The sequence below is a fragment of the Phalaenopsis equestris genome, unplaced genomic scaffold (assembly GCF_001263595.1).
Source record: "Phalaenopsis equestris unplaced genomic scaffold, ASM126359v1 Scaffold233576, whole genome shotgun sequence".
NCBI lineage: Eukaryota > Viridiplantae > Streptophyta > Magnoliopsida > Asparagales > Orchidaceae > Phalaenopsis > Phalaenopsis equestris.
In genome coordinates, this window is record NW_018251519.1 from 378,523 (window position 1) to 397,423 (window position 18,901).

The 18,901-nt window shown below is 32.9% G+C and overlaps 1 protein-coding gene across 1 annotated transcript in view; it reads right to left on the reverse strand.

Moving 5' to 3' along the window:
• The window catches only part of LOC110038705 (ran-binding protein 9-like), a 56,893-nt gene that overhangs the window by 2,146 nt on the left and 35,846 nt on the right, over positions 1 to 18,901 (reverse strand). The gene's annotated exons all lie outside the window — the stretch shown is intronic.

Genomic DNA, 18,901 nt, shown 5'->3' on the forward strand with positions numbered 1-18,901 from the left:
TAGTTATCCTTCTCAAAATGATGAAAATTTACTCAATTCCCTGAACGGTTTTCTTATCAGTAATGTTTAAAGAAGTGCAAATCAGCATATGCACATTAGTTTGATCAAGCATTATCTCGGTGCACAGCTACAGATATTATTTCAGTCCAGCTCAAAGTTCATATTTGCCAACTTGGGTCCAATTAAAATTTCAACCTCATCTGAAGAAAGCAGCAAAAATGCAAAACCCTTTCTCCTAGTTAAACTGGTAACTTCTAGGATGTTGCTAATTACCTTCCTGCCGGCCTATGAATCTTGTTGAGGGTGGTTTAACTTACAACTAGGGACTTATTTGACCATACAAAATGAGCGAACTGGTTCCCTCCCACTGTCCATACTGCACTCGAAATAAGTGTGTCCTACTAAATATCAAGGGATGTCAAGGGTCGTATTCATTACTTCTGTCTTACAATCAATTTGGTGGTGAAAAGCATAAAAAAATTTTAGTTAGTTCAAAGTAGTTACCACAAAATTTTCCAATATAGAATACAACTTTTACTTATCTATCAAAATAGTAGAAAGTAGGCCATGCATTCAAACAATGACTCAAAAAAATAGCCTACCATATGAGATACATAATTGGTTTCACCACAAGATATGAAATGGGCCTTTTTAGCAAACCTATCCAATACTATAAAGCATGGCTCTTACAAGTCATAGGTAAACTCAAAACAAAGTTCAAAGATAGATCGTTCCAAGGGATAGAAGATTGGATGCGGTCTAGAATTTGGCTTACTGATTTTGGCTGAAGTGCGCCATTTTAGAAAAACCCATCTAGCACTATAAAAATACAGTCATGGGTCTAAATACTCCTAGGTAGACTCAGAACAAAGTCCATAGATAGATCATCCCAAGGTATAGGGTATTATGTACGCATCTTATGGTCAAAACTTTGCTAAATATTTTTGGCTTATCTCCCTATCATATTGGACTACTAGTCATTGAACAACTCTCTTCGGAGGGACAAAAAAAATTGATTCTCCATTTAGTCAATAGTTGTCTCTTTTACTGAGTGCCAAGATATCCCCTTGAATGTAATTAAAACATTGCAAACTCTATCAATGCATAACCATTTATAACCAAAAACAAAATGGGAAAAGCTTACGAGGGATAGGGGTTTATTTTAATGCTCCTGAAAAATAAAGGGAAAATAGAATAGAGAATGGGCTTTCCTAATCATTCTACATCCTGAGACCTGTAGTTCTAAGGAACTAAACACTAAAGTCACTCTGAAAATGCATCAGTTGGTTTGTCTGGTGCTCTAAACCTTACTTTAATACAGAATAACGAAACTATAAAAATTGAAGCCAATTGCATGTCAAACATTTAGCTTTCTTTAAGTATTGTAAAATGCAAGGTATGTCCATCAGAATAAAGAATAAACTCCATATAATAAATTGTGCCTCCAAAATTGTAAAAATTGAATGATAGTATTACTTTTTTGTATCATTCAATTTTCTATCAAACAAGATAATGAGGTTTTTCTTGGCTAGGAATACAAATGGTACAGATTATGAGACATCATATGTCAGCCTCAAATTCCTTGAAAAAACATGATAATTTAAGAACTGACAAAGACGTCATCCGAACCTCAATAGGGTCTATGGCAATTTAGACAGCACATGCCCTGAAAAATGTGTTCTTCAACGACTCAATGATGGGAGCTGCTATGAAACAAAAGTTTCAAATAAATCTCAGAAATTAAGGTTAAACCACAGAAGATTCAAACCTTTATAAAGTTCTTAGGAGTTGGTCAATCTAGTAATGTATTAATTTTAAATGGTTTGAGTTCTAGTCCTGAAGCTGATACAATGAATTTCAAGAAAATTACACATTTTATAAAAATAAATAAAAAAACACTTCTTAATAAAAATATTTAATTTTTTTTCTATGTATCTCAAAAACTAACCTCCAATATTCTAAGTTTGTCTCCTGATCAAAGCTAAAAATTGACATAACATCAAAGTACTCCAAAAACTTCCCAATATAAGACTTCAGAATAATGTTCATGAGCCTTATAAATGCATTGGGACAATTTGAAAGACCAATCAACACATAATCAACCATTCACAAAACCTATCTGATGACTTAAAAATGGTCTTCCACTCAACCTTAGTTCGAATCCTAGCTTGTTGGTGGCTCGTTCCAGAGTCAATATTTAAGTAGTTGGCACCAAAGTTTAGCATATGATCGAGCAAAGGTATAAAAAATCAACATCGATAGTAAGCCTATTGATAGCTCAGATATCCAAACACATCCTCCAAATACCTTTATTGGAGGTTTATAGGATGGAAACTATTATAATCTAAAACTCTCCAAGAGATATCGCTTTCGAAATAGTTCATCCACCTATCTTTTCAGCTCAATCTGCTTGAATGAGTTCATTCTATAATAAAGAAGATTTGACAATAACGAACCAAATATAAAACCTATAGTGTGTTGTATATCCCTCAAAGGTGATAGGAAATCAGGCAACTCAATAAAGGTGATACCACTTTAATCCAATAAAATATGGGAAACTATACTAGGCAACAAAATGTCGATTGGCCAAGATTAACTGCTTTCGCAAGGAGAACGTGGGCATAAATAAGATCAGAAAATTCTCTCCTTATATAACTAAACCCAACCCTCTCAATCTTAAGATATCAAGGGCATGGGAGTATGATCACTACACTAGATGCAGACAATGGATCAACATCCCTAATAGAAAGGAGAGGCCTATCAAAATCAGTTGAAGCCTAGAATACTTCTTTGAATTATTCTAGGCTAAATAACTGATGTAAACTTGTTAAGTGTAGAGGGTGTGGCCTAGTCTAAAGCATGGCAGGGTAAAAAGGGTAAAATTTTATCATCTAATCCATATTTGAATATATAAGTATTATTTTGGCCATAATGAATGGCATCCATAGCATAGAGCCAAGATTAAACAAATAAAAAAGTGCATTAGATCCATTGGGAGGACATTACATTAGATTCAATTCTCATACTACCCATTTTGAAGGATACAAGACACCCAGCTCATATGAATGATCTCTTCGTGTCCTTTGAAGTGTCAACCTCCTACTTAGATATGGGGGTACCATCATTGAGTTTCCATATAAAACCCTTATCAGTATAATTAGCCACACTAGAATGATGATTCCGCCTCAATACAAGTTCTATATATAACCATTTTTACAGAAAGAAAATGATATTCCCGGTGGAGTTCAAGTCAATAAGTGCACTGTAGGTGGAAAGGCCAGGCCCAATGATAGCCATCTGGGTAGAGCAAGAAACATAAGTGGAAGACTATGATGCTTTAGGCCTAAAAATGTCGGCTACCTTCTTTTACACATCCATTAAAAGAGCATAATCAAAAGCATCCTCAAGGCTTGAGATCAAGCATTCAGATTATTCATAATTTTCACCCTAGATCAATAACAAATTTTGATGGTCTACGGCCAATCAATAACACTACAATAGGTCCTAACTATGAGATCCTCAATGGTATTAGAGATACTTCATTTATTAGCTACCCTGTCTTAAAGTCATCAAATGCTCATATAACTTATTATTATAATGGTGAGGGCAATGTTTGGTCCTAACCATCTCATTCATCTCTGCACAACTACGATTCAACCAATCCCTTCTCTCTTCCTTACCTAATGTGTTATTCTAAAAAGTTTAAGCATGACTAACTAGTTTTGTCTGACAAATATCATCCTTTAATAATCATCCAAAAAATAACACTCAAAGAATTCCTTCACTTGGGCATCATAAAAAATAGGTGCCTCAACTTTAATCCACTGCAAGGATCATTAAAGTCATTTGCATGCCTTTTATACTTCTTCTTTAATGGACTTTTCAGAACATGGGCATTCCTATCAAGACCATATCCGGGGTGATGGAATGGTTCAATTAATAAGTTAAAGATAAATGGATGCTCAAGATGTGAGTTATAATCCTATTGCTCATTAGATGCATTTGCGCTAGCATTTACTGCATTTCGTTCATCATATTTTGTATTTACTAATTTTTTTATCCTATGGTTTTTCGTTCCTTGACTCGCTCTTTGGAACAATACATTTAACTCACTTATAATATTGGCAAGGTTGCCTACTAGCTCTGGTGAAACAACTCTATTCAACAAAGTAATGTCTTCTCTGTTTTTACTTTAGTTGGGGCCTAATCATAGTAAAAACATAAGTTATGAAATTACGTAGCAACATGTCAATAAGACTAAAAAATACTTTCAATCCTCCTTGATGTAGCTTTTGGCAACAATTAGTACAGGAATACAAAAATAAAGTAATATTTGAGTGAATCACAGTAAAAAAATAAAAGAATGTAACTAAGTGGTTAAATTTTGATAAGCACTCTAGGTAAGGGCTATTTATACATGGAAGAATCCCTCATCATAGAACTTCATTCAAAATTAAAATAAATAAATAAATAAATAAGAGTAGAATCATTTAAATTAGGTTCCACTTTGTGATTATGGCCAATTAGCTTGAAAATTATTTCAATACAAAATTAAAAATGACTTAACAACATAAAGTTCCAACTTGATTTTGATTTTACTAACATAAAGAAAATAAGCAAATAACAAATAAAAGATTACCCAGGTGAAAAAATAAAGAAAACTTCTATCAACCACAAGTTGCCAAATGATAGTGGAAGTGTCCTCTCTTTGTTCTTTAGCTATCAGTGTAGTCTCACATACCAAAATTAAATTTAGCCCTTCGAAGGTGGACAATCTAAGCATAAGAATGGCGTGTGAAGTGGCAGGTTAGAGTGTGAGAATGAAATATTGAGCTTGGGATAAAAGAATTTGAAGTAACAAGGACTCGGGTCGTTTTCCCCAAAACTAGGTTCAAGGGGCTAATGGGTGGCAGAAAACTAGCTAACCTTAGGATTCTATTATGAGTGTGAGGGGCCATTAGGTATTGGGATTAAACATATAAGGAATATCATGATGTGATGAATAAAAGATCTCCAATTGGTGGTTAGGAGACGAGATGTATGAAAAGGTCAAGAGGTTATGAGGTTGGGTAAGGCCATAGCTACTAAAATGAAAATATTGATGGGTGGAATGGAAGTGTAATCGCAGGAAGGGAAATTGGAAACCTGTAGAATAGTTAAGAATGTTTTTTAAGAGAAATTAGTTAAACTTAAGTGCTAGAGGGAAAAGAAATGCGGTGTTGTTGGATAACCAGCCATCCCACAAAGGAATGCTAAGAGTTTGGAAACCAACCTCTCAAACCAAATGAGTAAACGCAAATCTTTTGTAATTATCCAAAGATGATCTATTTATTTTCAGAAAGAGGGCAAATTTATAGCTATCACGATCATTTCTCAAAGAGATACAAAGAATCAAAATATGAAAAAAAATGTGAGTGAACAAATTATTTGAAGGTATTAAGTTGTCTAGCTATTTTATGCAAATCCACCCGCTCATCATTCAATATATAAAAACTTCAAATTGAAATTCAAAGTTTAAGAACCTGAAATTCTAGAAAGAAATTAAAGTTAAAAATGAAGCATAAAATAGGATTTTGGGCGCTGGTAAAGCTAAGCTCCTTTTATAAATTATCTGGAACTTGAGATCTAGTAAATGCTCTATCAAGAGCGTTTTGTTACTCTATTCGATCAACTCTAATGTTCTTATAGGTGTCTTTAAAGGCAAAATCATATAAATCATCATAATGTTTTGCATCAAAGACTTGGGTACCATTAAATAGATCTCACCTATAGGGTGCAAGGAATACCAATGTAGAGGAAAATAAAACGACATAATTAGGCAAAATTGACGCAAAACCACAAAGCTAGCAACTGCACAAGAAAAACATACAAACACCACAGAACTTTAAAATAGGCTAAATAAATTAAAAGGCCTGATTAACAACCTCAATGTACAAATAGGATATTCCTCTTCCATGGCAGTTACTTTACTTCGGAATTCTACATAAATATTTTTTTCAATGACTTTTGTATCATTATCTTAAATCTCAATTATTGCTATCATATAATTTTTTTTTCTTTTTGGAAAAAGAAGTATTGACTTCAAAATAAATGAAGGACGAAAAAAATAGCAAAAGCTCATTATAATTAATACCGAGGAATATACCAATGTTAAAGTAACAAAATCACTCAGATCCCATGTTAAGGGAAGATTCCCCAAAAACCTTCATCTAACTGAGGGGGACCTTGCCAACAATATTATTCAAGGTAAACAAGTGCAATAAAAATAGTGACATCACAATACCCATTCAAGCCATTAAACAAACAATTACATAATAAGAATCTAGTAACTAACCAAGTAGGAATCCAAAAGTAGGCTATGTAATCTAACAAAGCCTAATCAACAGTCTCATTTTATAGATAGCTATAAAAAAGAAAAATCCAGAACTCAAAAGCATATGGATGTCGCCATCATTTGCATATAAAAAATAAATAAAACATTCACCCATATATGTAAATCTCATCAAAAAAAAAGTTGAAGAATTCCTTCATTTTTATTTAAAATAAGTTAAATTAATAGAATATTACATAAATAAAACACTCGGATCAAAGTGACTCCCTTAGAGGAGCAGTTTGTCCCTAAAAAGAGGGAGCTTGAGCGATATGGTCCTAAGGAAGTTGCCCCGATTGCTGAATTACCATAGGAAGGTGCCACGAAGATTACGAGTGAGTTTGAATTGGAGACTGAGAAGAGCATGGAGAATACTAATATGCATTATGCTGATGTGAATAAATTCGCAACTTCATCATCAAAAGAGGCAAATTAGGAGGCAACTACAAGACTTCACTGTCTCCACAAATGAGCGCAGTTGTTGAAAGCCTGAGGATTGAAAAGCTCACCTCGGAATTGGCATCGACATTTACTGAGAAAAAGGCTAAAGTGCCGCAACAACTATTTGAATTGAGAGAAGTGCCTGACTTTAAAACTCTTATGATGAACTGAAAAGAAGGGTGGTCAATATGGGTGACAAGCTCTTGGTCGTCTAGAGATACAAAGAGAACCTGCTCAAACTAATTCATAATAGGTGGTGAGTTCATGTTAAAGAACTTGATAGAAAGCAACTAAATTTTCTCAGGAGACATTTCAGACACCCATGTCTGCAATATTATTCTCCTTCATCTGTAAGTAGTAAGTTATCCTCAATGAATAAGGAAAATTGATATAGATGAATTGGTTAATTGTGATATTTTTTGTAAAAAAATAATAATATATTTTTTGATATGATGTGATGGCTTTAATTACAAAGTTTGATACTAGAAGATAATAATTAATAGTTCTAATTTTTTATTTTTTTTTTATTGCCCTCGTGGTTATTACCTGCCTTTAGATAAGACGAGTAAAGTGGATTTGCAAAATGTTTGTTCTTTCAAATTGTCTGCACTTTCGGACATTCAAGCTTTTGTCTGTCTTGTCCCTCGAATCATTTGTCAAGAATGGGTTTCACGTTTTCTAATAAAGGTTAAACTTTCATGGCTTCCTAGTTCACTGAACAATCTAAGCTTTTGAACGCAGATAGAAATATGGCACAACTTGAGTTTGTATTTGATCATATGACAAAGTTGTGCTCCAGTAAGAAGGGAGAATTACCTTATACTACATACAATTATGAACTATATTATAATGAACAATTCAGACTAGAATGTAACTTCTTCTCAAAGAAAGTTATCAAGTTGCCGAAAATTGAATGCTAGGTATTGTTATATCATGTGCTCGAGTAAATGGAAAAAAAAAAAGTAAGCTCGATGGCGAATCGACAAACTTTGAAATGGATGGATTGGTGTTCGGCCGACGAGGATGATGAAAATGAAGAAAAGGATGATTTCTTTTTATGTGTGTGTGTGTGTGTGTGTGCGCATGTTGTATGTCTGTCTCTGTGTGTGTGTGTGGAGAAAAGGATGATTTCTTATGTCTATCTCTGTGTGTGTGTGTGGAGAAAAGGATGATTTCTTTTTATGTGTGTGTGTGTGTGTGTGTGTGTGTCTGTGTGTTTGTGTGTTTGTGACTGTATGTGTCTGTATATGTCTGTGTGTGTGCGTGTGTATGTATGTGTGTGTGTGTGTATGTGTGTGTGTGTGTATATGTATGTTGTATGTCTGTATCTGTGTGTGTGTGTGCGCGCGCGCATCTGTGTATGTATGTGCATGTATGTATGCATCTGTGTGTGTGTGTGCGCGCGTGCGCATCTGTGTATGTATGTGCATGTATGTATGCATGTATGTATTTTGTATATATATATATATATATATATAGCGTCGCATATTCAGATCAGTTTGTCGTGCATCTGCTTGTCAGTTGTAAGTCTCCTCTAATCTGGGGTTCAATTCCCCTCAAGTGTAGGGCGTGGTACTCGAATTCTTAGGCGCATGAGAGATGGTCGAGGCTCGTATAATAGCCTCTGTCATTCCTTTTTAAAAAAAAATATATAGATATATATATATAGAGAGAGAGAGAGAGAGATCCCCACCTCGTATCATTATTTTTTAAATAATTTAATTGACTGTAACGCTATAAAAATTTATAGTTAATTAAAATTACTAATTAAAAATAGAATGAAAACGTATTAAATCATATTTAAATAATTTTTTAATATAAATAACAAGATTTAAATCTCGCCCTACCCTTAACATATTGTTGTTTGATTAGGGTTTTCAAAATAGTTCTTTATTCGTGAATAGCTCGTGTTCGACTCGATAAGCAAATAAGTCAAACACAAACAAATTTTTTCAACTCGATATATAAACGAGTCGAACACAAACAATGATAGTTTTTAACATGTTGAGTCTGGACTTGCTCAAGCTCAGCTTGTTTACACCCCTAATGGTTGAATGCATAACTAGCGTTGTCAAAATGGTTTTTTTTGTTTTCGAACAATTTGTGTTTAGCTCACTAAGCAAACGAGCCAAACACAAAATTTGTGTTCGAAATATAAATGAGTCAAAAACGAACAGTTGTATTTTTTAACGAGCCAAACACGAGCTGAGTCTAGGCTCGCTCATGTTCAACACGTTTACGCTCCTAGGCACATTCACCAAGATTGAGACCTTTTGCAGCATTGCTTATCAGAGTGAGCAATGCAATCTTTAAAATCAATTCCTTTGGGAGCGGAGATAATTATTCTTCAATAATCAAGAGAACCGCTCAGGCTTCATCGCCAGCCAACTTCATTGATGCATGGCAATCCCCAATCCCTTCTTTCCAAGCTCCTCGAATGGAAGCGAATTGACTCAGTCCTGTAATTGGTTTTTTATCATGCTTCTAGCTTGCTTATACTTTAAAAAGGTTTGTTTTACTTAAATTCTTCAGCCGTATTTTTTGAGAACATGTATTAAAAAAAAATATTTTAAACGAAAAAAACAAAAGTTTATATCAAGTGTACTTTATCATTTGATGCTTCAATAATCTTACTCGGATGATTAAGTGTTGGTTTAATAATAGACAAATTTACCATGTATGATCTTTGGTAATAATGAATGAATTTAACTAAGTAAACATCAAATAATAAATACGGTAAGATAAACTATCATTGATGAACAAATTCTCTCATAAGCGAATATTAGCAAACGAATTTTGATTGTTGAGTTCCCATGTTTGTGAATGCTAGATGAATTGGCGAGATTTCTAGTTGGCAAATTCCAATTGAATAGATGAAATATATATCTTGTGAATTTAAGGATATGAGCCTTATAGCTAAAGTAACTGCAGGTAAAGATTTCAAATAATGAATCAAGACCAAATTCAAAATGATATTGTATTATAAACTATAGTGGTCGAGTCGTGATAGTTGAATATAAGGGTGAGCCCCATCTAAAGAATTCTATTGAATGAAAGTTGTTGTCTTTTGAATGAGAGAAAATCACTGCAACAGATGAATTTTCTTCATAATATTTTTTTAGATTTGCACATGAAGTACATTTAAACTAATATGTATATATCTATTTATTGATCTTTATATGTACTTTCTCCTTCGATAATTTTCAAAGTGAAATAAAATGGTGATTGTCAACCTTGTCCTGGGGTCTTTTGAACTACCCATATGGGACTTCTTTCTCAAAGATTTCAACATATCTCCAGAGGATAGTCGTGCACTTTTAAGCTTGTCATTCAATCAAATTAATCTCATAAATTATTAAAGAGAGAATTGTAAAGTTAACAAAAATCATAGAATTTCGACTTATTAATTAATCGGGATATAAAAAGAGAGTGAACTTGCTTGGTTAATTTCCATGAGCATTTAATAATATAATTATGAATATTTGCGATACTGAAAGTAGAGAAAAGAGTTCAATAACAAGTAAACGATAGAAAATTTTTCTTTACCTGATCAAAGTCTTTGGAACTTCTTTTTTTTGTCAGTATATATTTTAATATCGTATGCTTCAAGTTCAGTTTGTCCTTTGATGATATAAGGTCCAGCACAAGGTAATTCCAGCATGTCAAGAATGAGTTTGTGCGCTTCCAAGTCCATTTACTTCAATACTAATTCACCAAGTTTGAAAGTCTTCACATTCATGAATCAGCAGTAATATTTCACCACTATTCTTTTGATCCCCTCTTATTTCATAGACACTTGAATCCACGGCGCTTCAAGTAAGTCCAATGTCGTATGTAATCTTTCATCATTGGCAATTTTCCATTCATCTAACTCGTTTTCTTCAACATTGGATGCAACAACTACTCTTTGGCTATGTAAGTGAAACTTGGCAGATAACATAGCTTCAGCCCCGTCAGAGAGAATAAATGGTGTGTAATTTGTAGCTAGTGAGAGTATTTATGAGTGCTTATATAATTTGCCCACTTATTTTTGGCACTTTCAATCTTCTTCTTGAGCAAATAGAGAATTAGCTTGTTTGCGGCATTGACTTATCTTAGGGAAGTTCATTCGGGTTAGTGGGTCGGGTTCAGGTCTAATCCAAATCGGGTCAACCCGAACCTGGCCCGAATAATAGAGTCGAATTCTCTGACCCGAACCATACTCAAAAAATATACAAATCAACCCGAACCCGAACTTTTTGAGTCGAGTTTGAGTCTTGTTGGTGTGTTAGATCAATTTTTGACAACTAGGGATGTCAATTCGGGTCAGCAGGTCGGATTCAGACCCGACCAGAAAATGACCCCACCCGAATCGGGACAACCCAAACCCAGACCGAATAATAAACGGATTGAATTCTCTGAACCGAACTCGACTTGAAAAATATTCGAGTCAACCCTAACCCGAATTTCTCGGGTCATGTTGGCATGTCGGGTCAATTTTTGACACCCCTAACTTATTTATTTGTTCCAAAATGATAAATAGTGAATTTCAAGCAATTTCCTTGGGTTTAACAGTCTAACGTTTTTGTCAATGAAATGTGTTTTATTATCTATGATGATAAACATGGGGTAACACATACATGCAGATAGAGTCTATCCAAAGAATATTGCACACAATTTGGGCCGTGACATTGGCTAAGACCATGGCTTCTATCTACCTAGAGAAGTAATCTATTATGACCTGGATGAACATATTCAGACCCTTTTTTGGAGGAAAATGACTGAGAACATCCATGCTAAGAATTTTGAATGGTTATGGGTGATAAAACTTAGCTTATGAGAAGGTTATAATTGCATAGGAGCAAATTTGTCAGCTCGTATCTTCAGGAAAAATTTTTTGCATCTTTGCGGAGAGTTACAATAAATAGCTCTGTATGAGAATTTTATTGACTAAGGTCCTCCTGCCAGAATAACTTCTACACTCTCCTAAGTGCAATACCTTCAAAATATCAACAAGTTCATTTTCCTTGACATAGTGAAGAAATAGTGGCGTAATTGATCATCTAACAAATTTGTCATCTATAACTAAGAAAGAGCCAAACTTCTATTTGAATATTCTAGGTTATTGGACACTTTACAATATTGAACCCATCTTCAAAATTTTGATAAATGGATCCACCCAACTCAGCTACTGTTCAGAGTCAACTTCCATCACTCCTTGCTCTTCTATTACTGGGAGAATTAGGCCTTCAACAGGGTTCCACAAATTGTAAGATAAATCTGCAAATTGATTTATTCTCCAAGGTTATTGTCTATATTAAAGTGTTTGAAACTACCAATCTTTGACATTAGTTCGACAAGATACTACGCATAATGTCTTTTCAGACATCATATTTGCTATTGAATACGTTAACAAGAAGTTGTGAGTCTGAATGTACAAGATGTTTCACATGTATACCTTGGGAAAATAGCAAGCCAGCGGTAGGAGCTTCACATTTAACTTGATTATTAGTTAATTTGAAACAGATCTACATGGTGATATAAAAATACATTGGATAGACTTTGGAACACAATCCAAATACCAACTCCATGGGTTTCAGTTGCTCTCCTACAAATAGACACCACAAAGTGCTTTGTGTGGTAGTTCCGTCTTTGTTAGTGCTTGATTTAGGAAATCAATAAAGAAGTCGGATAAAGCTTACACTTAGATTATAGTCCTTAGCACAAAAAAGATGTTGAATTTACTGAGTTTGACATCCCATTTAGGTTGTCGACCTAAGTAATATAGTTTGGCAAGTACTAACTTCAACGGATAGTAAGTGATGACCTATGTTGAATGCACCTAAAAGTAGGGATGAAACATCTAAATAGAAATAATCACGTAAGGTGAGTTTCTCCAAAATTGAATATCTGAATTTTGGCACCTTTTAGTAACCTGCTAACATTGTACATAAGGAATTGTTTTTGTTCTCCCCTGAAGAAGCATTGAGCCAACTCTTTTCTTCCAACTGTAAGGTACATCAATAGGTCTTAGTCAAATTTCCGACTTTAAAGAAGAGTAGATGACAAGAAGGTCTTCAACTAAATAAAAGCATGTTCACACTCATGCGAAGTGCTTTATGCTTTTCAAGAATAAGAAAAGCTGAACAATTATCTTCTGGCTTCAAGAAGAAGCACCTCAAGCCAACAATTTGGCTTATTAGTTTCTACAATTCTTTATTGTTTCGAAGGGATGACATCTCCAGAATAAGTTGAAGCCCTTTGAAATGAGTATATAGCCGAGATACTTACACAACCCAACTCAAAAAATGTATTTGAGGAGACCACGCTTCATATTGAACTTCCTCATTTATTGCTCTAGTGATTTACTTTAATTTAAAACAACATCGGCATATGCCTCAACATTACTTTTTCATTGGCGAATATTACATTAATAATTTCTTAATAAGTTGCTTCAGCATTTATAAGCCCTAAGGGCAATACATTATAGCAATAAAATACATCATTTATGATAAATGTAGTATTCTCAAAATCTACAATGTGCATCTTGATCTAGTGGTAATAGAAAAATGCATTTAAGAAACCCATATTTGAAAAAAAAAAATAATAAGCGAAAAAAAATAAACAAAATAAACAAAACAAACCAAATAAAAAAAACCAAAAAAAAATTTCAATGGGCAGGTAGTATAATAATCATCTAGTTAGTTTCTTTTAAAAGACGGGCATCTCATTTCTGCAAGACAAAACAAAGGGTGAGAAGAAAAAGTAAAAGAAAATTGTGTCCATCTCAAGATGAAATATTAGGTGCAGATGGTAGGTGCGGGCGGTGGGTGATGATAGGTATGAATTTAGTGGTATTATGGTGATATTGACGATAATACCGCAAAAATACCACCAATCGGCGTGTGGATTCCTCGGGTAAATATTCGCTCCCATCTTGGACCTTGTTGTCAAAGTCGCATTTAAGTGAGGGATGGCTGTCTACAATACTTGCCATCGATTCGACAAACAAATGTGTTTAGGGCAAGGAGATGGTGTCATTGCTGCAGTGGAGGTGCTTGATTTCTCACGCATGGAAGTTTGATGTCTGAGGAAAAAGTTGTTCCCTAGCCAAGCAAAGTGGAAAAGAAGACAGAAAGACGAGACTTACACGTGTTTTGCGGCTCTAGTATGAGTTCAAGCAGAGACAAAAAGGAAGAAGGGCGGAGGAAACCCTAACCGAAGGGCCTCATTGTACAATGTTGGAGTCGAGCCGAGCTCGAAGGAAGAAAGCAGAGGAGGCGAGGGGAGGTCGCACGTTTGCGTTCGATTTCTTCGGGAGGAAGCAAAAGTTAGTGAATAAGAAACCGATCAAGCCATTATTAAGATAAGAGGAGGTTTTAATCAATTTAATAACGGAATTTAAAAAATAATTTATGTATTAAATATGGTTTCTTATGAATTAATGTTAGGAATTCAGATGTGAACAAGTTTCCGAATTAGATCTAGAAAAATTGATGAGAAGGGTTCTATTTCAAAAGGTATTTAGTTTAAATTTAAAATTTAAGAATTTAAATTATTAACTAAAATGAAAAAATTAGAAATTTAATTATAATTAATTAAAACATAATTAAATAAAGAGAGATAAATTTATTAATATGAATAATAATATATATTCTAGGTGTTAATTTAAATGAGGTGACAGAAGCTAAGAGCAAGGAAATCATTTAGGATCAAGGTGAGTAACTATATTTCAGAATTACGACAGTATCTCTTATTTTTATATGTATTTTTATTTCAGCTTTTCACACTTTATGATATGTATCATTGAGGCTTAGATTAGAATTGACTCTTCATTATGTTTTGTATAAAGCATGCATTTTAACAATTATATATAAGTCCTTGCATTATAGTTTTCCTAAGATGAGGTTATGTGAATATAATATATAGATTTTTGTATGCATAGATCAGTTTACTTAGTGACATATAGATTAAGTAAAATTGCATTTATTCACCGAAAGATTACGTGATTCATAAGAAAAGAATGTATGATATGATGAATAAAATAGTGTATATATGAATATTTGCATGTGAATGCTAAGAGGAGTCATCACCTTATGATACAAGCAGGAGAAGCCAGTGTATTCGCCAACATAGATGTTATTCTACCATCCAAAATAATTGTGAAGTTTGAATCGCTAATCGATGTGCTCCCGGGAGAATATTGATTAGGGGAGAGTAAACCTTACATCTCAAACAACTGTGTAAATTAGATCATGAACCGTTGTGCCGATAAGATAATATCGTCAAGGATGTGCTAAGCAATGTTTTGATAATGTTCTTAAAATAAATGTGAAAGTTAAGAGTAATAAATAATAGTAAAGTAAAAGATTAAACCTGAAAAGTAAAGTTAAAGTTATTGCATATCAGAAGTGTAGATTATTTCCATCGAGCAAATGTCATGAATACATACATTAGATTATTACATGATTTTATAGAATGAAATATCAAAAATCAACATGCATATTATCTTCTTTTTCTTAGGTTACTATAGTTTAAAAGTGTAATTATTCCACTGGGTTTTTTATATAACTCATGTTGTTTCATTAGTTTTTCAAGTTATAAGTTGTGAATAAAAAAAAACTAAAGTTAACGTGTACAAAAGGCAAGATCAACAACTAAAAAAAGTAAAACTTTTATTTGTCAATTAAAGTGCTTTATATAGTGGCTCTCTCAATTAATATGTGAACACAAATTGTTAGTGATATAATTAAAATAATAGAAACCTTAATTACATCATCGGATCGTTTGTCTCTACCTTGAGTAATTTCAAGCCCCGGGTCAGGTCAGAACATGATCAATTGTAAAGTCAACTAAGGAATCAATTCTAGGTCATAGATAATTATCTTTTAGCTATATTGAAACAAAGTTAGTGAAGTTTACACATTCATCATTTATTGTTTGACTTTGTTACCATCATCGAGTAACTTCCGCAGCTCCTAGGCAAATAGGCTCTTTAAGTGTGGTGGCAATTAGCCTTATCTTTTACGCAATTGGTTGAGCTCTGGAGTCGATGTTGAGTCTATAACACACAACATCGACACTAACGGTTGAACAGTCAAATACGACTTTGTATTCCCGGAGGGTTGCAATCAAATTGCCTCTAAGTCCAATGTTAATGGTTGATTTAGTCTGATTCTCCCAAGCATCGCTACAATTAGGACTTTTTTAACGACTTCATTAGTCTCTAAGTATTTTCCCTTTTATGTGTAAATTTGTAAGTTCTCCTTTGTACATTATTTTAGCCAATTGATAACAATCTAAAGACTAAAGAAAATCTTCCTTAAGGTCAAAACAACCAGTATAAAAAGATTCAGTAGAGGACAGCCAAAGATGACAATGTACGTGGCTAACAATTCAACTACAACAAGATCATCAATTATTGAATTTCTCATTGCCTTCTCCCCAAGTGATTGGCAGAGTAATTGCTCCAATAGTCTCTTTTCTTTCTTCGAAAAAGCCAAATAGTGAACCTAATGTAAAGATGATATGTGAAGTTACCAAGTTTAACTTATTGTAGACAAGTTTGAAGTTTACTTAACTTTCGATGTCTGTGAGGATAATGAAAATAGATAGCAATAAATGTTACAATTGTATAATTGATTGATTTTGCTTTGGTAAGAATATGAGCATTAATGATGTAGCACATCATATGGATAAAAAATAAAGCGAAAAGACCAATTAAAGGAGACCAAGCAAAAGCCCAAGCAAGAACCTATTCAAGAGGCCTAATAAGAAAATTAATTGAAATCAGATTTAGTTCTTTAAATATAAAAAAGAATCTTTGATTATTCAAATTTAAAGTCTTGCACGGACTAGACAAAAAAAAATAAAATAAATCAATCTAAAAACATAGTTGTCCTTCATTAATTTTTATCTATATTTCTCTCTAAATTTTTCTTTTAAAATTTTTATAATTGTAATACCTATAAATATGGATTGTGCATAATGAATTTTATATGTTGAAAAAAATTAGTGAAATTTTTCCCTTTCATGATATGATGCATTGTGACTCAAATTTGCATTTATTTATGAAATTAGGTAGTCATCATTATTTTATTATAAAATTTTCTTTTCTATTATTCCGGGTCATACTCTCAACCTTATTAATATCCTCTGAACATCTTTCAAATCTTAAAATACCATCCACCACTCAGCATAACCATCAAAATCACTCTAAAATTCTTCTTAAAAGCCCTCGGACTAACATACAATACTAGAACTATGTTTCATTAAATACCCATTAACACTCGTAAAACTCCTTCAAATTTAACCATCTACTTCACATCATATTTTCACATCAACCCCATAAGAGTCTCCAGCAATTAACCAACCTTGAATAACATCTCCGAGGAGATATTTCAAATTATCTAAAACTAGTCTAATCTAGACTAGTCTAATCATTCCAAGTAGTACACTATACTCAACCCTTAAACATTCCACCTAAACTTCAAGTCTTATGTTTAGATGCTAAGCTTAAAATTAATGGTTCTTGCTAGCCTTTAATCTCACCGAAAAACAATCTAATACAATTATATTTCGTATCAGAGCAAATTTTGAAGGAGCAAAACTAGTCAAAATTTTTGGACAAGAAAAAAAAAATCTTTTTGTTGAATTTGCCTCTAAATACTTGAGATAACTCCAACAAGTTTGAAATTAGTATATTCTTTTTATGATAGATTTATTTTACATAATAGTTGGGTTATCATACATATTTCTTGCAAGTCTATGGTGCTTGTATAAAATCTAATTAGTCAACCCCACTACAAAACCTAGCTAATATCCTTTGTGTGAACATATCATTAAAAATTTAGCTCAGAGAAAAAATATTGGTAAAAAAGTGCTCCACTTGAATAAAAATAAAATCATATATTGATGTAATCAAAATTTAATCACTCGTTTTATATTTCATATTAACTATTTATAATAATGTTATTTATATATCAAAACTTATAAATTGTTACAACATCAAGCATTTGATGCTTGTAGATCTAAGCATATCATTTTTTTTTTACAATGAAAATTTGATTCCTATAAATATGTAAAAAAAGGTAGTTTGTTTGAAGCAAAATGGAAATTTGTCAAAATGGCCTAAACTGTCTAAATAGAACTTGAGACACATGAGATCTCTGCACCACCCATCACCAAGAAGTACTTAAAGCTTAAAATTCATTTTAATTTTACATCTATATTTTGAAGTTTACTCTCACTCTTCTACAGATTTTTCCTCTCTTGCTTTTAATCATTAAAAAAAATCATACCATGACGTCAAAATCTATTTCTCAGGATTAGATTGAGAAGCTAACCCAAATGATTAATTCATTATATCTTAAGATTCTTGAAAATGATATTAAGACTAAGAAACTATTTGAAAAGAATAAGGCACTGATGCAAAAATTAAAAGAACAAATACAAACTATCTTGAATCGTCTTCAAAATAATACACTCTAGATTAACTACATAAAAGACAACATAATCCTAAGAGCGGTGGTAAGAGAAACCATCCCTAAAGAAAAATTGATAGCTTTAATGATCTCTCTAAAATAGTTAAAGTTGAAGCTCCCTCTTACAATGACACTCATAACCTAGATAGGTTTCCAGATTGGTTAGTCCAAAAGGATGATTTCTTTATTTTCCATAAAATGATTTTTCACCAAAAAGTTACATTTACTAAAAAGAAATTGATTGGACATACTAATATTTATTGGAAAAATAACTTAACTAAAGAACAATGGTTATGGTGGATTACTCTTACTTGGAATGAAATAATAGAGATGTTAAGAATTAAATATTGTCTTGGGCATCATAATAAACAATTGCATGGGCAATTAACGACCTTTAGGCAAGATAGTATCCATGTAACCGAATAGCCTCCAAGTAACTGAATAATTGAACACCTTTGAAAACCAAATTGCTAGAATTGATTGTAGTGAAAATTATTTGTAACTAACCAAAAATGTCATTAGACTTAAAGTGGATACTAGGAATAGAGTTATGTTATTTAATCTCCAAACCCCAGAAGAAGCATTCCACCATATATATATATACATATATATATATACATATATATGT